Raw genomic sequence first — 25,189 nt, 5'->3', positions numbered from 1 at the left:
ATGGAAAATCCCAGAAATAAACTCAAATTCTTAGTTCTGAGTACTGTGATAAAATCTTGCACCTCCTGGCCTGTCCACCCTGGGACATGAGTCTGTCCTTTTTCTAGTGTATCCACACTGTTTGTGCTCCTCACCCCATGTGTCCCTTAAAAGTAGCCATCTTGGTGATCAGGTTGATGGTCATGCTGTTGCAGTACTTGCATTCAGTCACCCTTACTTTATTTAGTAATGGCTCCAAAGCTCAGGAATACTGATGCTGGCAATTCAGATATGCCATCAAGTGTTTCCGTTAAGTGAAAGGTAAAAGTTATCAATAAAAAGGAAAGAAAAATAGTTTGTTGATGTTGCTAAGATCTAAGTAAGAATGAAGCTTCTATGCATGAAATTGTGAAGAAGGAAAAGAAATTCATGCTAGTTTTCCTCTTGAACCTCAAACTGCAAAAGTTACAGCCACAGGTCATGAATAGTTGAGATGGAAAAGGCATCACATTTGTGAATGAAAGGCATGAATGAAATGTGTTCCAGTTGATGGCAGTTAGGTTTGCTACTCTCCACAGTTTAGGGACCCACTGGGGGTCTTGGAACATTTTCCCCTTGGATAAGGGAGACTACTGTACTAATGCTCCATTGATGAGTAAATAATGACAGTTGGGTGGGAAGAATTGCTTCAACATGTATTAGAGAGATATTCACTAATTCATTCAGCAATAATTCAGTAGATATATATTGAGCATCAACTGTATTTCTATATTATTCTAGGCAACGTGAATACATCAGTGAAATAGAAAAAAAATCAGTCCTTACTGAAATTACAATCTAGCAGAGGGAGAGAGAAATAAAAAGCAAGCAAACTATGTTTATTGCTCACGTTAATGTACAGAGAGAAAGTAGAGAAGGGACATGGATGAGGTAAGAAAGAGAATGTTATTTTTGAAAAGGTTGTCTGGGAAGCCCTCACTGACTGGGTGAGCAGAAACCAGAAGGTGAGGAAATGCAACCAGCACATATCTAGGGGCAGAGTCCCCCAAGCAGATGGAATAGCAAGTGCACAGCTGGACAGGATGATCTGGTGTGTTCAGAACAACAATGAGGCTAGATGGGGTGGAAAATAATGAGAGAGAAACCTGGTGGATGGGATTGGAGAGGTCACAGGTAGCCATGACATGACTATCTTAGAAGTCTTACAAGGACTTTGCCCATAACAAGTGAGAGGAGACATCATTGTGAGGGTGTTGAGCAGAGAGGTTGTGAGATCTAACCTATGTTGTAAGAGGTCCCTCTGGATAGTACCCTGAGAAGAGTCTATAAGGAGGAAAGATGGAAGCAGGGAGTCCATTTGTGAGGTGTCTGCAATAATCTAGGTGAAAGGTGAAGGGTAGTAACAGTGGAAGTGGTGATGGAATATCAGATTCTGGATATAATTTGAAGGTAAGAAGTCAATAGGGCTTGCTGATATACGTGAGCTATGAGAGAATGAGTCAAGGATAATACTAAGCTTTTTAAGCTAACAACAGAGGAAAAGAAGGAATTTTTATTTATTGAGATGAAGAAGATTACAAGGACTAGATTTAAGACAGAATAGAGTCAGGTAAAATCTGGCGTTCAGTTTTAGAAAAGGTAATTTTAGGTGCCTATTATACATATGAGTATAGCTATAGAATAGGCAGTAGAATATATAAATCTACAGTTAAGTGCACCTTTAAGATACACATTTGAGAGTTATCACCATATTGATGACCTCTAAGTCTATCAAGACTGGTTGAGATCACTAAGGGAGTGGGCTGAGATTGTTAAGAGATTCAACAACAGGCCGAGGAAGGTGGCTCATGCCTGTAATCCCACTACTTTGGGAGGCCGAGGCTGGTGGATCAGCTGAGGTCAGGTGTTCAAGACAAGCCTGGCCAACATAGTGAAATCCCGTCTCTACTAAAAATACAAAAATTAGCTGGGCCTGGTGGCAGGTGCCTGTAATTCCAGCTACTAGAGAGGCTGAGGCAGGAGAATTGCCTGAAGCCGGGAGGCGGAGCCTGCAGTGAGCCGTGGTCATGCCACTGCACTCCAGCCTGAGTGACAGAGTGAGACTCCATTTCAAAACAAAAACAAAAGAGATCTAAGAGATCCAACAATTAACATGAACACTCCAACACTGACAAGATCAGAGAAAAAAAATAAAAGACTGGAGAATGTGGATCTCTGGAAGGCAAGAGAAGGAAAATATTTCAAGGAGGACAAGGTGTTAAACTATCCCTTTAACTATCAGTTAGGGTTGTGTTAAACTCCACCTTCTTGGGCTATCAGTCAGTGCCAGGTGCTGCTTATAGGTCAAGATGATGAAGTTTAGTGTTTAGTGTTTACCACTAGGTTTAAATACTATAGTTAATTGTTGTTGACCTTAACCAATGCAGATGTAGTAAGCAGAGTGTGTGGGGGCGGGGGGATGAAAGTCTTATTGAATTTGTTTCCAGAGAAAATGGGAGGAGAGAAATTGAGTACAGAAAAAAAAAAAAAATAGAGCAGTTTTGGCAGATTTTCATTGTGACAAAGAACAGAGAAATGGGATGGGAGCTGGAGGAAACTGTGTGGTCAGGAGAATGGTTTTTAAATTTATTTTCTAAGACTGGATAAATTATAGAATGTTGTATGCTGAAGGCAGGAATTAAGTGGAGAAGCAAAAACTAGTGACGCAGAAGTGAGAAAACAGGCGGGGGTGGGGGTGGCTCACGCCTGTAATCTCAGCACCTTGGGAGGCTGAGGCGGGTGGATCATCTGAGGTAAGGAGTTCGAGACCAGCCTGGCCAACATAGTGAAACCCCATCCCTACTAAAAATCCAAAAAATAAATTAGCTGGGTGTGGTGGTACATGCCTGTAATCCCAGCTACTTGGGAAGTTGAGGCATGAGAATCGTTTGAACCTGAGAGGCCGAGGTTGCAGTGAGCCAAGATCATCCCACTGCACTCCAGCCTGGGTGACAGAGTGAGACTCTGTCTCAAAAAAAAAAAAAAAAAGAAAAAAAAAGAAGTGAGAAAACAATTATTGGAGCAATATACATGAATGGGTGAGAAGATAAGGAAGCCCAAAATGGAGGAGCTGGCTTTAGATAGGACCAGTGATGGTTTACCCACAATAGGAGGAGGAAAGGCAGAGCTATCAGAAGATGGGTAGCTGAGCTGTGAAAGTATGTGTGCAAAATCACTCCTAGGGGCTTCTGTTTTCTTAGGGAAAAAAGAAGCAAGGATAGGAGACAAGGTATTGGAAGCTTGAGGTCAGACTGGAGGTATAAAACAGTCAATTGACTGGGGAATGTTGCAGGAGTTCTGGGCGGTACGTAAGTCCCAAAGGAGCATTTTGAAACTCAGGTTTCTTGGAAAATATTCCCAGAGTGTTAGAAAGTGAGTTTGAAAAAACTGAGTGACTACATATTTTGGGGAACCACTGTACACCATATGGCCTAGTCTCCCAGATTCACAATGCCAATTAACAAATTAACAGCCACTGCAGCACCCTCTTTGGAAGGTTGAAGAAAGATCTTTAACATTGTGTAACCCAAATTTTTCCAAATATTTGAGAGCACAGAACTCTTTGTGTAGCAGCACCTATTAGCATTCTACAGAACAGTGTTCCCCAAACTCCAATTTGGAAAATGACTTCTCCAACTAGGAAGGTGTGCACTTGTTCCCCAAGGGAGGCTCTTGCAGTCAGCACTATTCCATCCACAAGGAACAATGTCTGAACTATGTGAAAAACACAAAACTTAAGAGTCTCTAGATAAAGAATTGGGGAAAAGCTCACTCATCTTTTCCTGAAGCTCCTTAGCCATGAACCACAGTGAGGGTATAAAAAGCCTTCAATGACAATTCGGTCTAATGGGAAGAACAATGTGCTGGGATCCATGAATCCAAACCTGACATGCACGGGCTGCACAATCTTGGCAAGTCTTCAACACTTAAGCGTCTAAAGGTTCACTAATAAGTTATCTCCACCAGTATCCGGTATAGGATACACAGTGATTAAGAGGACTTGTGTGAAGTCAGTCAACGTAGGTGCAAATCTCAGCTCCATCTTTTATCAGCTGTGTTATCTTGGAAACAAGTTAACTTCCACTGGACTTAGTTTTCTCTTTTGTAAAATGGAAAAGATTTCACCTACCTCACTGGCTATCATGAGGGTTAAATGAGAAAATACACATCAAACACTTAGCACATTAATTTTTATACATATATTGTAACAAGAAAATGCAACAACTGATAGAAAGTAGTTTTCTAACTTAAAAACTCTATGAAATTGTAAAGTAGCATTAGTTTTTTACTAATAGTGTAGCAAAGGAAACTAAATTAAGACTGTTTTTTAAAAGAAAACATATTACACAGATAGATTTGGTTCCAAACCATTGCTCCTTATCCTTTTAAAAACCAATATCCCTAATCTATTTTTCTCCCCAGTGTTTTGACAACAGTCTACGTAGAGTTTTATCAAGCTTTGTACTGTCTTACTGCGGAAAGAAACAGCTTTTCTGTTGGGGATAATAATAGTAATAAAATCATATTGTTTTAGATCTGTGGTCCAGCACGTTCTTTACAAGCAGGTATTGCTCCTGATGGAAAAATAAAGGTTATTGAAGGGTTAACAGGCTTAGTGAAGGTCAACAACACGGAACAATCATTCTGTTCATAGAGCGGCAGGAAAGTCTGTATTCCTGACATATTTATAACTCTATGGCTAAGATGTTTGCTTAATGTTCTTTTTTATTTAAAGGTCTCTGACCATTTAAACCTTTTGCCTTTTAACTTAGATGTGCTTTGCTGGCTATTAATGCCTTTTAAGTACTTTCTGTATGCTCACATTAAGATCTGGACCTACCAATTTTCAAAGAGTTCTGCTTTGACAAAATTCCAAGGTAATTATAGCAATTGTTTTTTAAAAACATGTTCAAGTTAAAAATAAAACCTTCCTTTGGATTTGAAATTTCAAAGAATTAAATTTCCTTGCTTGTAAGATAATTCTTAGATTCTGTGATACTAAGAATAAGAAATACACTACATTTTGCATATAGGTTTAAAATGTATTTGAGGATGTCTGCTATTAACCTTGGAACCTGATCCAAGACCAGGCTCAGAGATAGGAGCTAAAAATCTGAAGCCTAGGTTTTATTGCCAAACCTACAGAGAATTACATCTCTCCTTTCTAACTTTGATGTTTCTAGATAAAATGGCAAAATATTTATTTGCTGCTTGGTTACATGTTACTAAATAAAAGTGATATTTGTAAGTACTGCTGGGGTTAAATTATATAAATATTTTATTATTAGCATATGATTGTAAGAGATAGGGATCCCAAAAGTAGATGTGCATGAACAGACACAAGTCAATACACACGCACAAAAAGAGATAGAGTTACGCATGGTGTGTGTCTAGATTTTCACAGCAGACACAGCCATATGTTTCTTATCTCAGTGGCTGCCCAGTGAACTCATGCATGTGGATAACAGTTCTAGCAGGCAAGAAGCCATATAAACAATGAGCATAACTCATAATGAAACAAAGAGGCATGCTAATAGCAAATTGTATCATGATAACAAACCCTACTCAACCAAACTTTTTAAATGAGTAATTTTGATAAATGAATACATGACATATTAATATAATAATCCCATTGAAAAAATAATCACAAGTTTGATGGTGACGGACTGCATAGCACTTTGTTCCATAAGATATGATGGTCACATCTCCTCCCTGACTTTTGTCTAGTTACCTTCATTATAATATTTATGTGGTCAGCAGGACAGGACCAAGCAAAATGTTGCCTGTTAGACAGTGGTTAAATTCCATGAACTGTTTTATTTTTGTATTGCAATAGTGAAAAAAACTGCTTCTAGATTCAAAGGAGTAAAGAATGAGACTTAAATTATGTTTCTCTTTATGTAATAAATACGATGTACACTTTCTGCTTAGTGTAGGGATGGGGTGGGTAGTATAATAAAGCTACAGAATTTTATTCATATAGGAAAATTTGTATATGTTAAAAGTAAGCCTTACATTTCACCTGATGTTTTCTTTTGAGAAAATACAGTCGCCCTGCTTAATTCAATGAGAAAAATATTTAATAATTGATGAGGATTTGTTGAGTTGAAAATTGTAAACAAGATGATATTTCAATATAACAGCGCTAAAATAACTAAACAGACATTCTCTGTTGTATTTATTTGCCCTTTCTATAGCACCTATCATCTTAATACTTAGACATAAAAGTACCAGGCATAATGTGAGGATGAAAATGTTATGATCCCACCTAATTTTTTTCTCTCAGTGAGTTAAAATACAGTGTTCAGCCATACATATACTTTCCCGTGTTACTGTGCTTAGTTCTTGAGACTAAAAAATGCCTTGTAGACTACAAACACATGGTGATTGATGTGAAAGAAATACGAAAATGTGACACTGCACTTTAATTTTAAAATGACTCAGTAGTTTAAATAAAAATATGCAGTTATATAGTACTGGTAGTTAATGGCCATGCTTTGTGTCTTAGCTGTGCTTCTCATTTTTGAAGAAACTTGTTCTTGTCATAATCTTTGATAACTAGTGGAAGTCCTGAGACCCACAGTCATCTGTTGGGTCTGTCAAGTGAAATATGAAAATAGTTTCCATAATAACAATTATTGATGCACTGTGCAAAATCCTTGTAATTGTAGTTTTGAAGATAAAGTGATTTGAAAGCATCAGATGCCTCATGTTCCTCACTTATGCAATGGGAATTCATTCATTTACAAATATTTGTTGAGTGCCTACCACATGCTAGGCAATTTTCTACACAATGGGCTGTAGCAGCCAACAGGATGGAAAAATTATCTGGCCTTGTGGAACTCCTACTTTAGTGGAAGTGGGCTGCAGACACACACAGACTGTATGCAACAACAACGATATAGTATACAGATACTTCTCAACTCACAATGGGATTATGTCCCAGTAAACCAACTGTAAATTGAAAATACTGTAAGTAAAACACGCACCTACCCTACCTTAAACTTGCTCAGAACACTTAACATTAGCCTACAGTTGGCAAAAATCATCTAACACAAAGCCTGTTTTAAAATAAAGTGTTGAATATCTCATGTAGTTTACTGAATGTGAAAAACAGAATGGTTGTATGGGCACTCAAGGTATGGCTTCTACTGAATGCATATCCCTTTCACAGCTTCTTAAAGTCAAAAAATTATAGGTTAGAACATTGTAAATTGGGCATCATCTGTATTAGATGGTGATAAGCACTATATAGAGAAAGATAAAAGGGAAGGAGGACCAGGAGTGCTTGTGAATTTTGCAACTTGCAATAGATTAGCAAGGTTCACCTTGAGGATATGAAAGCAATAGTATAGCTTCATAGGATTCCATAAAGATTAAATTATTATATGAAAAATGCTTCCAACAGTGTGTGGCACATAGTAAATGTTTAATAGATGTTGGTTTAAAAAGTAGGAGTGTCATTTAAGGAGGTTTTAAGAAAAGTTTTCATTTGCTTTACAGTGACATTTCTTTATTTGCTATGGCCATTTTTATTTGGAATTGAGAACGAAATTGTATTTGAATTCTGTATACAAAGCTCAAAAAGCTAATTTGTGAACTGGATAAAATGTAAAAACCAGGAAACTAAAGTCTTCATGCTTCATGGATAAATTATCCACAATTTGTCTCTGTCTTGATGGAGAGAGAGAGAAAGTAAGAGAGAGGGAGAAAGAGAAGAAAGAAAAAAGAAGAAAAAGAAGAAGAAGAAGAAAAAGAAGAAGAAGAAGAAGAAAAGAAGAAGAAGGAGGAGGAGGAGGGGGGAGGAGGAGGAGGAATAAGAGGAGGAGAAGGAGGAGAAGCAGGAGGAGGAGGAGAACAAGGAAGAGGAGGAGGAGGAAAGAGAGGAAGGAAGGAAGGAAAGAAGGAGGGAAGGAGGGAAGGAAGGAAGGAGGGAGGGAGAGAAAGAAGGAAGGAAGGAAGGAAGGAAGGAAGGAAGGAAGGAGGGAGGGAGAGAAGGAAGGAGGGAGGGAGAGAAGGAAGGAAGGAAAGAAGGAAGGTCTTTATTAAGAATTGATTTAAAGTTTAAAGTTGTATTAGGACACAGAGATGATTCATTTTAACTTCATATGTATTGTAACTTGGAGCTGGGTCAGTTAAGAGAGATGCATGCCAAATCTAGCTAAATACTAATCTTTACAAACTAAATTAACTGAGTACATACGTTTTATTGAAGTACAGAAACTGTATATATTCCTTTAGATTATTTTGCTTGACAAATAACTCTATTATTCTGGCAGGCAACTATATTTACAGGTATCATAGGGTACCCACAATATCCTAGGCCTTTTGGAAGTTACTTTCATTCTTTCATCAAAAAGCTTTGAGAAATTGCTATGTGCTGAGTGCCAAGTTAGGACTAGTGATAACTGAGAAGTGGTCAGACACAATTCTTGTCAAGCCTTGTAGAGCTTACAGTCTTGTAAGTGAGGGTATGGAAGACTCATTAGTTGTTCACATCCTTGTAAAGAAGGTGCCAACCCAGTTGTACTGGGAGGAAAACTGACACCAAGAAAAATTGAGCAACCTGTCAAAGGTCACACAATCAAGTGGCGAAACCAGCAATCAGTTTGTCTTTCTGGCTCTCAGGCATCAGCTCATGCGCTGCTGCTTCACTCTCATTTGAATATGAAATGCAAACGCGGCTTATATTTTGGGAGACACAGATTTGCCTTTTTAATTGTGACTTGCTTATCCAACTTTTAAAAATTAATGTTCATTTCTCAAAGACACGTAAATTCATGGAGTGGAAGGATAAGCCATAAGCAGACTGTGTAACTCAGTGAAGCTAAACTGTGATTCACATTTTGCCTTAGGTAAATCACACATGGATTCATTTAAAATGGACTACATTATGGTTTGTGTACTTTAATAACCTATTGACCACATTGTGCAGAAAATATAGTTAAGAAACATCAATCTATTTTGTAGTTTATGAGTTAATGTCCTTAAAATGATGACAGCCAATAACTTGTAAGCCAATGGTATGTTTTTCTTTTTTTTCCTGTTTGCCAGCAAGAATTCAATAGAGAGCCTCAGTAATAGAGTGGTTTGCAATTTAGGACTGATTAGGACTAAAACATTATGAAACATTACATAGTAAAAAGGCAACTGCCAGTTGGTTGTCCCAAATTCCATCCAAGAGACCCTTCTTCCTGTCTCCTTTCATGTGTTTGGTCTCCAGGAATCCATGTGACCCAGTTCCAGCCATTGAAATATAAACAGAAGATATGGTTGAGGCTTCTAGAAAGCTTTCTAAATGGAACAGACTTGGTTTTGCTCTTAGCCCTTTTTTTCTTCCTACTATGGAGAGGGAGGGGCAGCTATATTTAAGAAAGGGAGCAGGAAAATAAAATGAGATTGGGGCTTTGGGGTGCCAGGGAGCTGCACAGTCTTGAACTGTGGCTGCTTATTTTTCGACTTCTTGTTTCACTGCAAGGGATGGACAAAAATATGTATCTTTAACTGGCATTAGTTAGGTTTTTCCATTGTTTGTAGATGAAAGCTATGGAAATCAATATCATAATCTCCCTCCCTCCCTTGTTTCCTCTCATTTTCATTTTATTTTATTTCCATGTTTCTGACCAGGTTTCATTTCTTTCTCCCTTTCTATTCTTCTCTATCAGCTATCTAATTTATTTTAGCTTCAACTATGGTAGAACCAATTACCTATTTGATGACTCTCAAATCTATCAAAACTAAAAATAAATGAATTCTCCTGAATTAAGGAATGAAATATAAGATCATTTCCCATTCTCTTTTCTTTGTACCCCTTCCTCAAAATAGCAAGTTGCTGAATTCTAAGAGTCTGAATTTGTAATGTCTTTCATAGCTGTTCCAACCTTCATTTCTTGATCTGCAGTCCAATGCTATACCCCTGAGCTATACTCCTTCCTCCAACCTTCATTTCTTTTTTTTTTTTTTTTTTTGTTTGAGACAGTCTCGCTCTGTTGCCCAGGCTGGAGTGCGGTGGCACAATCTCCGCTCACTGCAAGCTCCGCCTCCTGGGTTCACGCCATTCTCCTGCCTCAGCCTCCCGAGTAGCTGGGACTACAGGCGCCCCCCAGCACGCCCGGCTAATTTTGTTTTGTATTTTTAGTAGAGACGGGGTTTCACCGTGTTAGCCAGGATGGTCTCCATCTCCTGATCTCGTGATCCACCCACCTGGGCCTCCAAAAGTGCTGGGATTACAGGTGTGAGGCACCGCACTCTGCTCCAACCTTCATTTCTTATCATAGCAATTTGATATCAGTTTCTCATGATTTCTTAGCCAGGCTATGCAACAGGAGTTGTATTCAGCCCATCCCATCCACCAATGTCCCATTTATATTCCTAGAGTTCAATCTTTACTCATCAAAGAATTAAAACTCAAGCCATTCTTGTTTACCATCTTAAGATGTTTTACTTCAAAGCACCACCCAATACTAGCAAGAACACAGGGAAAATGGCACTCTCAAATATGATGGTGTAATTGTAAACTGGTAAAACGCTTTTTTTTCCCTTAGAGACAGGGTCTTAATTGCTTAGGCTGATCTTAGCTCACTAAGGGAATCCTCCCACCTCAGCCTCCTGAGTATCTGGGATTACGGGCACATGCCACCACTTCCAGCTTATTTTTTAATTTTTGGTAGAGACAGAGTCTCTCTACGTTTCTCAGGCTGGTTTTGGACTTCTGGCCTCAAGCAATCCTGTCACTTCCACTTCCCAAAGTGTTGAGCCTATAAGTGTGAGCCACTGCAGCTCGCCATAAACTGATAAAATACTTTTGAAAAATAATTTGGCAGTAGGTTTCTAGAACAGTAAAAATAAACTCACATTCTCTGTTTCAGTAACACAACTTAGAGGAAACTATCTAAAATAAATAAATATGTATTTTTTTTTTACAAGAGAGAAGCTAAGATATTCATTATTATGTAAATACAATTGCAAAAATTTGGGAAAATTCTAATGTTACATGCTATATAGTTATTTATTAGTTTTATCTAAGCTTATCTTAATATAATACCTAGGTTAATGTATTGTATATAGCATGAAATTAAAGTGGTATTTTGCAAACTAGATAAACTTTAGTGGAATTAAATTATTTCCATGGAGAGTACCATTTTCATTTGTAAAGTTAAAAAAGCAAGGATACCTATGGTTTAGATCTCATATGCCTCAATTTATTATATTTTAAAATGCAGATTATTTATTACTTTACAGCTCTAATGTTTATAACCTCAAAATTTGCAAATGTCATCTTTTTTAAAACAAATTTGCTGTGAATTTTCCTTCTAGTATTAAAAAATTGAATGTTTTTAATCTAATACAACAGAATGATATCTAATTTTAATAAAAAATGAAGAGGAATATAATTGAATAATTTTTAAATAATTCCATATGAAAGAGAAAATGGAATGCTCCAAATCTATTATATTTATATAAAAACTTCTACTTGAAAGAAAGTTGCTTGAGGAACATTGCCAGAATTAATGTTCAAAAGGTATTTATCGACACATTGCAGAATTTTGTTATTTTCAGTATGTGCACCCAAATGGAAACTCAAGTTTTCTGCTAAATTGTGTTTTAATGTATGTCATTCTATGTTTATATATTATAGTTGTTTCATTGATTCAAGAAGCATTCATTAATCACTTACTATGTGCAAAACAGTGTGAGGGCAAAAGAAAGGCTAAATAGGTGATTAAAGTATAGCTCTTGTTCTGAAAGGGGTTACAAGTAATAGGTGAGCCAACAATACTTCATGGAAGTAGAAAGGTGTGAGAACCTGAAGAATAAATGAGGGAATCAACATTTATTGGATACTTACTTGGGCCAATATATCTCCCATTGGCACAGGTAAGCATCTAATAAATGTTAATCTTTCAATGTGGGGAAAATATTATTTAAGTAGGTGGAAAAATAGAGAATCAGAAAAAAGATGAAAACCCAGCTAGTCAGCAGCTGAAGCACTCTTTCCATTATACCGTAAGAAGCTCCAAGAAGGGAAAGATAACTTTTTGGTGAGAGGATGGATATGTATACATGTATGTGGGGTATCCAGGAATCGTTTTTAGAGGATTCCAGAGAAGACACAGGAAGATCATCGCAAGGTGTGTGCGTGGGCTGGAGGGGAAAGTATGAGGTATGAATATGGAAGTGGGGTCTTTATGTGTCATGGTATTTTATTGTAACTAATTTGTGCCAACTTGGGTTTGTAAAGATAGATATGTTATAATTAGTGCATGTGAGGGAAAGGGGGCTAGATGCAGAGCTCAGAGCTGGGAAGCAGACATGATAGTGGAGGTGAGCCTGGAAAAGGCCTGCATGAAGGTGGAAAAAAAGACACATCTGAAGATGTGATGAAGATATTTAAACTAGAAGGACCGAAAACTGTATTGATTGCAATAAAACAAAGTTGTGAAATGGCATTTTCCCCCTAATTTGCAGACAGCTCATCCCCCAAATCAAAACATGTTGTTTTCCAAGTAATCACATAATATCACCAGCTGTTTGCAGTTATAGTAAGGCTTTTACATGTCTTTCTCACTTTCTCATACTTGAACAGGAAAATTCCCCTTTGCTGCACATTATTGCCAAGATATGACATATGAAAAATACAGGCTTGAAAACCTAACAGTACATGTTCACTTTGGGCCTTAGGAAAAAAATCAAGATTGTATTTTAAAATTTGTTCAGAGTTCTGGAAATCAGCTTTATTTTCATTTCTAGTTAATTCTAATCTTTCAACGTAGCTTTTACCCCTAAAATGGACTTCATTCCTACCCTCTTCCTTGAAATTATATTAGTGCTAAATCATCTATGGTTTCACTAATCCAAAGCCTTACAATCTCCAAATGTACACAGATACTGAACAGAGTTTTTACCTTACAGAAATCTGGGTGAGGTACAGGTAATGCTCTTAATACTGTAAAAGATTTTTCTGGTCTGGCGCGGTGGCTCACGCCTGTAATCCCAGCACTTTGGGAGGCTGAGGCGGGCACCTGAGGTCGGGAGTTCAAGACCAGCCTGACCAACATGGAGAAACCCCATCTCTACTAAAAATACAAAAATTAGCCAGGCGTGCTGGCGCATGCCTGTAATCCTAGCCACGTGTGAGTCTGAGGCAGGAGAATCGCTTGAACGCGGGAGGCGGAGGTTGCGGTGAGCCGAAATCGCGCCATTGCACTCCAGCCTGGGCAACAAGAGTGAAACTTCCTCTCAAAATTAATAAATAAATAAAATAAAAAATAAAAAAAGATTTTTCTAACTACTAATTTTTCAAAGACAATATGACCACTGGTTGACTATAAGAAGAGCTGGCAAAAAGTTTGTGGGCAGGTAACACTTACTTTTATATTAACAACATTATTTCTAATTGTAAATTTTCCTGTTGTTTGAATTAGATATTTTATCTGCTTTGAGGGTGTTTGGGTGTGGTTTTCTTTTCTGGACAATATGTTAGGTAAAAGAAATTCAATGCATGTGTTACGTGTAAGAAATCCAGAATACCAAACTTTATCTTCTTTGCTCATAATTCATCCTTCTTTTGGTTATCTAAGACTACGTAAATGAGGTTTTTAGAGTTACGGAAATGGGTTATCATTCTTATCAAAATCATCTTGGTTTTAAACAGGATTGAAGCCACATAGTATTGGATTCGACAGATACTTTCAACTGCCAAATTCTATGACCGTACTTTCTCGCTACACATTCTTTTACATGGTCCTCCTGAATTAAGGATTGAAATAAATTTGCCATCTTTACATTTTCTGACTTTTTACATCTCTGCAAACACAGAGGTAGAGAGGAAAAAGGTCTAAACATTAAAAATCCGCACCTTTGCCAAGGTAGTGTACTTTTCCCTATCTTCTTCTCTTCCGTCCACACCTTAATTTTCTTTAAATCTAAATTCTATATGGAGATAGAATTACATGAACTAGTTTGGAAACGCATGCGTATACACACACACACACTCCTCTAGTGATCTCACTCCGTTATAATCCATGCTTTGTATTGTTTCAAATGCTTTTGCTCTTTTACACGCACCCCAAGTCCACACAATGAAGTGATTCTCTCTTCTAAACCTGTTTTTCTCTTTTCTCCTTTCCCTTTTCATAGCTAGGAAGTTGCCTTAATTTAAGATTTCTACTCCGTATCTGTCAACAGTTTTTAAAATCTGCATTTCTTCCCCCCAATGCTTGACGTACTTTTAACCACACAGGGTATCCAGACTCTAGCTACTAACCTTGACCTACCCCTAGTTTCCTTAACCCTCTGCAATGGATTCTTGTATTTTTCTTTCATCACTCTCCTAACAAGCCCGTGGCTGTTGCCATAGAAGGGAGTGGTTTGCTTTTCCACGTGCAGAAGCACTCGCTATAGAATATATTTATGGTCTATCCGCCACTCAGCTCACTCGAGAAAGAGCTGTTAGTACAAGAACTGCCACGATGACATAATTTCTTACAGCATCCTTCCACCCTTACAGTGAAACTCCCTTCCTTCACTCCCTGCCCCACCTAGAGGGAAACTTCACAGTGATTCTAGTAGAGGCAAGTTTCTTGTTGAAATCCTGCGCAGTTGTTGATATTCCGCTGCTTTTCAAACTTGTGTTTTCACGTCGTTTCCATCCGGGTGTAGTGGAGTGTAAGGGGCTGTTTACCCTAGGCCCAGGATCGGTCAGGCAGTGGGAGTTGCGGCTGCGTTCCCCGGAACAGAGACCGCACCCCGGCGACCGACCCCTCACCCCCCAGTCCCACTGGGTTTCCAACGCCCTCGCCTTCCCGCTCCCGCCGCTGAGACTACTTCACTCGAGCAGTGCTCCAAAAATTTCAGACATTTCTTCCTCTTCGAAACCTCAAGACCGGGACGGACCCCTCCTCTGCATCCTGCTGTCTTCCTAAGACGCATCTTAGGCTGTGGGACTCCTCCTCTAGGTTGGACCACCCATCCCATTTTCCCCAGAACCTAGGAGTGGCAAGAGGCAGAGAACGCACCAGGCAGACGCCGCCTTTGTTGTCATTAGGAACGCACACCGGGCCTGAAGTGGCTGGAAACCGCCACACCGATGGGGAGCCCGGCTGGCCCTGGCTCGCATTCGTGCCTTCGCTCTCATTTCCTGTTTCTCGGCCTCTCCTTGTTTCTCTTCCCACCCCACTCCACGCCACAGTACTGCAAAGCTTTCTCTCTGCACACAAACTTCCCCTTCCCGGCCTTCCCACCGCCCTGGCGACTTCCCACGCGGGGCGGGCCGGGCCGGGGGCGCGGGGCAGAGGCGTAGTGTCGTGCCCGGAGCGCCGCGCTCACCTAGGATGGTGAGGAGGCGGGCCCGCAGCCTCCCGCCTCCGCCGCCGCGCGCCCCGCCCGCCCCGTCCGCCCGGCCGCTTCCGCCCCGTCTGCTCCCCGCCCCCGCCGACCCTCCGGCTTGGCGCCGACCCCGCGCCCTCCGAGCCGCCGCGGGAACTGCAGGGCCGCCCGACCGCCTCCTCCCTCTCCCGCCCCACAATCCCGCGGATCCGCTCCCCGGGGCGCGGAGGCGGGGAGGGGGGGGCTGCCGGGGAAAGCGTCAAGGACTCGGCTCCGGGCCGCCCGCTTCTCGGGGCTCCGCTCTGGGCGCGGGGCAGGACTCCCTTCCCCGCCGCCCCCGGGCCCCGCGGGGGTCTGCAGCTCCCGCTTCCTCTGCCCCAGTCCTGCAAGTTTGCCTGCTTTCCCACAGAACTGGCGCAGACAGGGGCCCCTTCGCTGGGGTGGAGAGACCAGGCGCGCATCTCCTCCTCGCCCCCATTCATCCCGCCAAGGTGAAGCGCAGGGAGAAGGGGCGCCCCCGCTTCGCCCGCAACGTGCGTTGCTCCGGAACCCAAACAATGACTCCCCTGCCTGCCGCGCCCGGCCCTCCGCCCGTCCCACCCGCCCCACCGGCGCGCGGAGGGCAACGCCCGCGGGGCTGCCCCTGCCCGACCCCATTGTTGCCCGGCGCGGGCGATGCCCGGCGCCCGGGGGCGGTCCCCGCGAGCTGCCCCGCCGGCCGGGACCGGCTCCGCCCACACCTTTCCAAGTTCGCTGGCGGGCGAGCCGCGGGGACAACCCGGGCGACAGCCCCCTCCCTCTACTGCGCGCCCCCACCCGGGCGGGTGCGGCGAGGGGTGGGGGCCCAAGCGGACTGCACGCTTTCTGGGTCCCCGAATTCTCCTAAGCCTGCCTGGCGCGCTCTGACACAAAAGAGGGGACTTTCTCGCGGCTCGGCGCGAGTCCTTGCCCAGCGAGTTGCCCTCCAGGGGTCTCTCCCGCCGCGAGCCCCCGCGGGCCCCCTCGGCCGACGACTCCCCGAGCTCCCAGGGCCATGTGTGGGTTATTTGGGGTGCCGCAGCAAAGTGGTGCAGGTGAAAGGGACAGCAAAGTGGTGCAGGTGAAAGGGAAGCGCTGCCGAGGCCCGGGGCCGGAGGGCGGGGGCAGGGGTGGGGCGGGGTGGGGCGGGGTGGAGGCGCCGCGGACCCAGCCCGGCGGTCCGGGCGGGGAGGCGAGGGCCGGGCAGTGGGTGTTGCCTTCTACCTCTGCGAGCGGGGAGGGGTTAGTTTCCCACAGGGGATTTCAACCATCACACTCAGAGCCCGCCTCCTAATCCTCGGGCGGAGCGGCTCGGGGGCCCCATTTTATGGCAATAAAGCGACTTAGCGCCTGCTGAGCGAGCCCCTCCCCGCCGCCGCCCCCGCCCTCGGCCCCACCCCGGGGCTCGCCCGCAGCGGCGGGGCTTTGTTTCTGGGGAGGAGGACCCGGAGCTCTTTTGTTTGGGGGTTTCTTGTTTTCGGCCCCCCCCTCACCTCACCCCACCCACCCCACCCCACCCCAAGCGCCTCTCCGGTTTCCTGAGCTGCCGGCTGCGAGGGAGGAGAAGCGGCGTCCTGCAACCCCCTCGGCTGGGCCCCGGGGTAATTCGATGCGGGCCTGGCGAGGCTCCCCACACTAGACCGGGGCTCGCATCTCGGCAGCCTCCACCCACCGGCCCACCCTACATTTAGCGCATCATGTGATCCGGGTAAGTCATTTGCAAGTACAACAGTTCCCCGGGTTGCCCCCCATTCATTTCCTGAGAACTGCAGAGAGCCGCTGAGAGGCTCTGCGTGTGCGTGTGCGCGGGTGACGCCGTGTGTGTGCGAGTGAGTGTGTGTGTGTGTGCGCGCGCGCGCGTGTGAGAGAGAACGGGAGAGAGAGAGGGGGACTCTGTGTGAGGGAAAGAAAACAATTTCTCCTGCTCTGCAGCTTCTGTTCAGGTCTGTGCCGATTCTGTTTCTTATCAAAATAAACAACCCTCTCCTCTTTTTTTTTTTTTTTTTTTGCCATCCCAAATCAGACCGTATTCTCTTAACGTGTTTTATTTTCCTTCTGTCATCTGCTCAAGTTAAATCATTTTGGTTGGTCTGTGTTCTTAAAGGGGGAAAGTGCTGGGAAGCGGGAGGGGGCCAGGGAAGGGCGATGCTGTTGCAAAGCAAGTAGCGTCGGTCGGATTCGTGGAGAAGAAAGAAGGAGGTTTCTCCCCCCCCAATTTTTTTTTTCCAGAAGAAGTTATCAAGTAACGTGAATTAAGCAAGTGTTTTTCTACCCCTAGTGGAATTGTTGGTTGCAGTGTTTGCCTGACAGTTGCCAAGGATGAGAAATAAAACCCCAGGGCTGAACTTGCGGGGGGAGGGGGGGGCTCGTGGAAGTAGTTAGCCCCCCGGCCTCGAGCGGGGTGGATGAATAGCTCCGCACTGGGGCCGTGTGGGCTGTGTGTGTGCGTTGGAGAGAGTGGAGGGGAAGGGGTTAAGGCGGAGATGACACTGCTGGCATGAATAGTGCTCCTGGTGCTACATTCATTATTGTCTCTGGTCATAATGATGTGTAACTGTCACTTGCTACAGTGCCTGGTCCATGGAAGTAGCCAGGGTCTGGCCAGTGGCTGTTATTTTCAATTACGGGGGACCTGGCCGGAGTTGACAAGGGGCAACTTTGCACGTCCACCCGGGCCGGGAACCCGCAGAGCCGGCCTGGAGCCACTTCTTGCCTCAGAAGCTCACTCTGAGGGTTCAGACTTGACCTCCGCGACACTAGTTGGTGTTCACGTTAGATGCTCCCCTACGGGGAGAATCAATCCTGCTTTTGTTGGGTAGAGAGCTGTCTGCAAGAACTTTGAAAACTTTTATCTTTGGGGAAAAGGGTGGGGTGCACTCAACAGTTTTGTTTCGCAGTGCATTTGAGGCAAATGCTTGGAAAAAGTACCAATTCCTTTGTTATATGCCCTGCAGCTTCCCAACCCCCTTCACCCTGTGCTTCGAGTTTTGCATACTTTAATAGTAATAGTCTTATTTCAGCTGATAAAAGCTGACTGTGTTGAGTTAAAGAGTATTAATACAATGGAATGTGTAATCTGGATAAACAGTTTGGGTAGTTAGTATTGTCAGCCCTCTAATTTAACTGTATAGATGGCTTAAGTTTCGTTCTGTATGGATTGTTTTAGATAATTCCACTGGCTAATGGAATTCTCGGCCGAGCACTCTGATGTTTTATTTTACACCAGCGTTAAGGTTCTCTGTTTCCCTGTAACGTCGGAGAGACGAGCAACTCCACTTACATTTAGTGCGTGTGCATCTAGTGACTTCGGTAGACATCTGCCAGTCAAATACACGTCATTCTGCAAAACCACCTAGACGCCTCCATGCCCTTTTCTTACTGGACGATAGAGTTGTTTAGATAAGTAAATGCTTTGAAATAAATTTGGTGGCTTTTAGCAAGAAGCAGCTTGTGATGGGAATAGGAGTGGTCACTTTGAGGGGTGGGTGTATACCGTCTTCTAAGAAACGCTTTTAAACTGACATTTAATTAAAACAGTGGACCCCCCTCCCTCAAGGAAAAAAGCTTGCTTGTGCTGTTCTCAGACCTCATTCACATGTTGTGTGCATTTTTTAAGACCACATAGAAATTGGTTCCGATAAAGGAGTATACTTTTAGGTTAGAAAATTTTAAACTGTAGAAGCATAGTGGAAATAGGATGTTGAAGGACAAACGTTTCAGTTGGTTAAGTTATATCTTTATTGCAGACTGGTCAGTCTTGATACTAGATTGAGTATATTAAGCTCCTTTGAGTTGGGGAAAGAGCAATTTGAGCATGTAAAAATTAGGAAAGAGGTTCATTATTCTACCAATTAATAACTATTATGAAACATACTGGGAAAATTTGAAATTTGAAATGTTTTCACATAAAATTTTCATAATTTTGAACTAAGACCATGTAACCAACATAACTATGTCAGGTTAAACAAAACATTCTTGAGGGTTTCTGTTTATTTTTGAAATCCTTCAGTTATTTATCTACTACTTAGTAATGCAGCCAGCTGAACTTTATTGTGGAATGCTTTTTATTACTATTTATTGAAAAAAATTGTTGTGCTAATGAGTCCTTAATATTCTCCATTCCCCCGTCGCCGCCAGAAGTTCTTTTTTCAGAAATGACTATCATTTGGGAGTAAATAAATGGTCCTGGTATAGCATTTGAGACCTTGACCTTAGCAACTCTTGGCTGGTGGTTGTTTACTACAGCTGCAGCCTATGTGTGTGCTGAAAGGGAAGGTCTGCAAACACTAGTGTACTCTCTCTCCCCAGGCCAAAGGGAGAACAAATCGGGATGCTTGACGTTCATTATGAAGAACATGCATCTGGCCTGTAATATCCATCGTGTTCTGGTCATGTGAAAATATACATGTTGCTCAGGGATATTTTCCCTGCCTCCTGTTCAGGGAAATTATGCACTTTAACAGGCTCCAGTGAGTTTTAGATGTTACAGTATATCATGAAGCAGGCTGTTATCAACTTAGTGAAATAATTTGGCCTTAAATATAGGTGTGTTTTATCTCTGCAGAGACAGCATAAGTGCTTAGGCCTCTAGGCCTATGCTGAGAGCATTTTGAATTCAAGCCAGTGTTGGTTAATCTAGAGTTTGGAGTAACCTTACCCAGTGAAGGGATATTGTTAAGTAGATGAACATATAAAGGTCCTGGACATTTTTTCCATTATACAACATGGAAAGCATGGGACTTTATGTTTTTGCAAATTAATAATATTACAATGATCACATTAAATTGGAGTGTCAAATGGTTTGTTTTCTTTATATTGTGAGAGAAACAGTCAAGTTCATAAATCTAGCCGTAGATTGTGTATTAAACTGTAAAACTAGTAATGGCACAAACTCATTTGAAAAGTTTTTGTTTATTAGTTTTTCTACTTGCCACTGGCATGTTGATTAATGAACATGGGCTAAAATCCCAAGACAGTTTTATTCAAAATCAACACCATTATTACCTTTTCTGCTTAGAAAACAGCTTTTTTTTTTTTTTTTTTTTTTTGAGTTGAGGTCTCACTCTGTCACCCAGGCGGTACTGCAGTGGCATCATCATAGCTCAAATTCCTGGGCTCAAGGGATCCTCCCACCTTAGCCTCCCGAGTAGGCAGGACTACAGGTGCACACTGCCACACCCAGCTAAAGATTTTCTTGTTGACATGGGGTCTTAACTGTGTTGTCCAGGCCAGATCCTGAATTCATGGCCTCAGGCAAACCTCCTCCCATCAGGATGCTATAGGCATCAGCGACTGCGCTGGCTACAGCTTTAATTTTTAAAATAAGTCTGAAATAGGTTGTAGTTGCTTATCTGTCATTTTCTATTTGAAAATACAGTATGATCTTAGACTGGAAATGGCTTATATTTTTGCCCAGTGTTTATTTTTCCTTTCAAACTCACACTTATTTGTTTTTCAGCCTGCAATTTGAGCACAGCTTTGAACTTTTAACTGTGTACAAAATGTAAGGGTAAAAATATTAAAATTAAATCACTGGCAACGCCCTATAACCACAGCCTTAACTCATCTACCACAACCACTCCTCCCCAAAGCAAGCAAGTAAACAGATGGGCCTTGCCCTATGCCCAGAAGGTCAACAGTCTTAGGCTCTGTTAGACCTGCTTAGTTTCTGGATCCCAAGCCCAGCCCAGAGAGCTGTCTGACTTCCACCCGCCAGAATTCATTTTTAGGGCCTAGGTCGGCCACACCCCATCTGGTGTCAGCTATTGAGTTCTTGTGGTAGAGAACACATGCTGTGGATTAAATGGTTACTTTCTCTCTATATTGTCAGTAATTATGTTACAAAAGGATTTTTCCGTTTTGGGTGTTTATTGTCATAAAGTGGCTACTTGAGTAGTCTTATTGCTCCATAAAAATTTGTTTGGGTCAGCAGTAGATTACAGGATATTCACCCAAAGAATTCTGCTCTAGTATGGTCTTTCTCCTGTCTTTTTTTTTTTTTTTTTTTCAACTTAAAGTCATGTGTTTCTTTTGTTGCTACTCTCATGGTCTACATTTTTGAATATTTATTAGTGTAATAATTAGACTGCTCCAAACACATTTGCTGTCTGGTGCAGAAGTAGCAGGAAGCCCTTACTGCTGTATTGCTGCATGCAAGGTGAGAGGGGAGTAAATTAGGAGACCTTTGGGATAGTTTCCCCACCCCTGTCAACTACTGTAGAAGCTACCACGATAACTACCTGCTGGCTTTGACAGCCATGAATTGTGTCCCAAGTGTGACATTTGCCATGCTTCTCAGTATATATGGCCTTTCACAGTAATTCCTGGCATGATGTGTATGTATACAGTTGGCCCTCTTTATTCGTGGGTTCTGCATTAAGGGAGTCAACCAATTGTAGATTGAAAACATTCAAGAAAAAAATACAATAATAAAAATGATACAAAGAAGAAAATCATAACTATATAGCATTTACATTGTATAAGTGATTGTTAAGTAATCTAGAGATGATTTAAAGTATGTAGGAGGATGTGCACGAGTTATATGCAAATACTGCATTGTTTTTTTATAACGGACTTGAGCATCCATGGATTTTGGTATCTGCTGTGGGATGGGATCCTGGAGTCAATCCTCCAAGGGTACTGAAGAATGACTACATACTGTATATACATATATATTCATCATCTTATATATCTATATGTGTATGTATATATTTAGTATTTATATATTTTTACATGTTTTTGTAGTCTGTATCTATATTAGTACATAACCCACCCACACACACCATACACAAGAGCAAGAATTATAGTAAAATTTCATGACCGAGAAATACAGTAAAAAGCCACACATGTATAAAAAAGGGGGAAAAAGTCTTTAAAAAAAATTCTATGTTTAGTAATACCATGCTCACTTTGAAATTATCGAGCTAACTTGTAACAAAAGAAAAACAACCCTGCCTTAAGGAAAACAATCCTAAATGGCAACCAAGTTAAATTATTCCAAAACAATGTAAAGAAAACCTTCCTTCATTTCACAATGAATGGTAACCTCTAAGATTATACATCCTTGAATCACGACTAATTTCAGTGGCAGAAATATCTCAGTTCGATTCTTGCTCTCTTGCTTGCTAACTGTGGATGACCTTGGTCAAATTTCTTAACCTCTCTGAGTTTATAAAGTGGAAAAAATAATATGTAGTTTACAGGGCTGTGGTGAGGGTTAAATGAGGTAATGTGGCCAAAAGTCACTTTGTAAAACTACAGAGTTCTTGTGTGGCAACTGATTTGATAGGAAAAGCACTCCAGCCATACCTCCACCACCCCCACACTGCCCTCCCCTGAAAGGGATAAACTTTCCTGCTTCTCAAAGTGAGCATATAAATTACACTTATGGGGAAGGAATTTCCGAGTGTGGGTAGAAAACTCTGGCAGTCAAAGGTCATGAATTCCATTCCTGTCTCACCAGAGATTTGCTCTGTGACCTTGAGAAAGTCACTCTTAAAAAGTTTCAACGTAGCTGGTATAAAAGTTACTGATTATTAACATTTATATAATACAGGTGAAGTATCTAAGCTCGTCAAAAGAAAAATACATGAAATTACAGTTCACATGATCATTTACAGAAAATTGAAAATAAAGATGAACAATGATTAGAGATTGACAATCTGCAGGCTACTTCTTTAATGAGTCACCTGAAGCTTCTGTCAACTGGTCATTAAAAAAAAAATGCCCTTAATTTTTAAAATAAAATTATTAAATTTGTGATGTACTATAATTTCGTGCAGTACATTGAACTGCAAATCCTCAGTTAAATCAAGATTGTGTTGATTAAGCTATGTCTGATTTATGGCTTAAAAGTCACTTGGTTAGACTCAAACATTGTTGCAACATGCTATGTGTTGTTCATAACTAACATTATACAACATGCACAATAAAGGTAGATAATGAGGATCTTACATGTTATTTGTACATTTATTGAATACCTATTTATAATCACACACTTACATGATTTCTCCCCAACTGCATTTTCTCCAGTTAAAAAAGAAACAAAAAAAATTTTTTTACACTGTTGCAAGAGCAAAGAAACAAACTCAAACTAGCTCTTCAGTATGAATGATTTAGACTCTTTCCATGTTACAGGTATCTTCCCTGACTCCAATTCATGTTATGATTATCACTGCAAACATCAACATCACTTTTTATGGGACTCTCTTATTTATCATCCGCTGCTTTTAGAATACACTGTGTTCCGGTCGGTATTCTCACAGCTCACAGTATTCCTTCTGGTGTTGTTTGTTGATTTGTCTTGTTCTAAATGCCCCTATCGTGGTCTTTTCCACCCTAAGTAGCTAAATATATTCAACTCTGTCAACCATTCCTCAATTCGCTTTATTTCCCTGAAAAACATTTTTATTTATTCTTGCAAAAAGAAATCTTGTAGTATAGTAGAATTAAACCATGCTGCATTTATAAATATTTGCTCTAGTGTATTGATGCCTCTCTTAAAAGCTGCCATTCAGGCCAGGTATGGTGGCATGTGCCTGTGTTCCCATTTACTTGGGAGGCTAAGGCAGGAGGATCCCTTGATCCCAGAGTTCAGGGCTGCAATGAGCTATGATCAACTGAGCCAGTGCACTCCAGCCTTGAAAACCCTGTCTCTAAAACAATAGTAACAACAAACAGCTATTCAGAGTAAATAGTAGGTACAAAATAAAATACTCCTTATTGTATACCTAGTATAATACAGAAGTTAAGAACTTGGTTTTTCATATGTTAGTGTGTTTAGTATGTACTCTTTAGTAAACAGGTACTGGTAGCCCTTGGCTTTTATATCATTGACTTTTCAAATAACTGGCACACGGAATACTATATGTGTCACCTCTGAAATGCCATTTATATACTGGATTTTGACTTATGAACATCGTTTGATGAATGCCTTTTTTGGGCTGTTTGTGTTGCTGTCTTGCCAAGTAACCCCCACCTGCTACAGAACTGTGACTTTGCCACTTTTGGCAAAAATTTCAAAAATTATTTGGAAAATTTTATTGCTTTTTACCTTATTTTAACAAAATGAGTGGAAAAGGGGAAAATGAAAGCATCTAGTTATGAGAAACAGTTTATTATCTTGATATAAAATTGAGATAATAATCATTAGATGTGCTGAAAGTGATGAGTCTTTATTGGAAGTGCTGCATGGAGTTAAGCTGATGAATTGTGAAAAAAATGAAATAGAACGCAAAAAATACAGATACTTTTAGTGACTAATAGATTGTATATAATGGCAGATTTTGTGATTTTCCTTTTGTCTGTGAGAACGAGTCTCCTTTAAAACATGTCTGGTCCCTTCACTTCTGCATATTTGAGTTTTGTATGCTTTCAGAAGAAAACGTACAAAATCTCATACAATTATTAGATTCCATCCTTTATTAAATTAATATTCAATGATATTTGTATAATATAGGTATAGTAATCCTCATAGCCTATGTATCATATGTATTTGTATCATTTAATATATATTTGAATTGTACAACTTATATGTCATGTATAGTATATGTCATATGACGTAATACAGCACATATGTGCTATATGCACTATATTGTGCTTTCTGTTTTACTGTTGAACTCTTATTATGAACTGTATTATGATTTTTATTTCATAGATGTGGAAATTGATTTTCAGCAAAGTAAAGTAATGAACTTATAGTGAATAGCCAGTTAGCTTTAGAGAGCTGAACGCTAGAAAGCCCCCTGGACTTTCCCCTTGTGTTACTCTTACCTCCTTCTAGCATTAAATGTAATATTCCAGACTTAGCCTTACTGTAAAATAGAGC

At 41.1% G+C, this 25,189-nt stretch overlaps 1 protein-coding gene across 2 annotated transcripts in view; it reads left to right on the top strand.

Annotated features, from left to right (window-relative positions):
- The first annotated feature begins 16,776 nt into the window (after positions 1 to 16,776).
- Positions 16,777 to 25,189, top strand: part of KLF12 (Kruppel like factor 12) — a 448,745-nt gene continuing 440,332 nt past the window's right edge. The window contains exon 1 of one of the 2 annotated variants that reach the window (XM_003257440.3): positions 16,777 to 17,071. The gene's annotated coding sequence lies outside the window, so the exon portion shown is untranslated. Of the gene's footprint in view, positions 17,072 to 17,113; positions 17,307 to 25,189 lie in introns of those variants that run through there. The other variant, XM_003257441.2, reaches the window with a different exon arrangement.

This window comes from Nomascus leucogenys, chromosome 5 (assembly GCF_006542625.1).
Source record: "Nomascus leucogenys isolate Asia chromosome 5, Asia_NLE_v1, whole genome shotgun sequence".
NCBI classification, from domain to species: domain Eukaryota; kingdom Metazoa; phylum Chordata; class Mammalia; order Primates; family Hylobatidae; genus Nomascus; species Nomascus leucogenys.
Note: the sequence above shows the minus strand (reverse complement) of the source record. Positions and strands in the feature narration are given on the sequence as shown.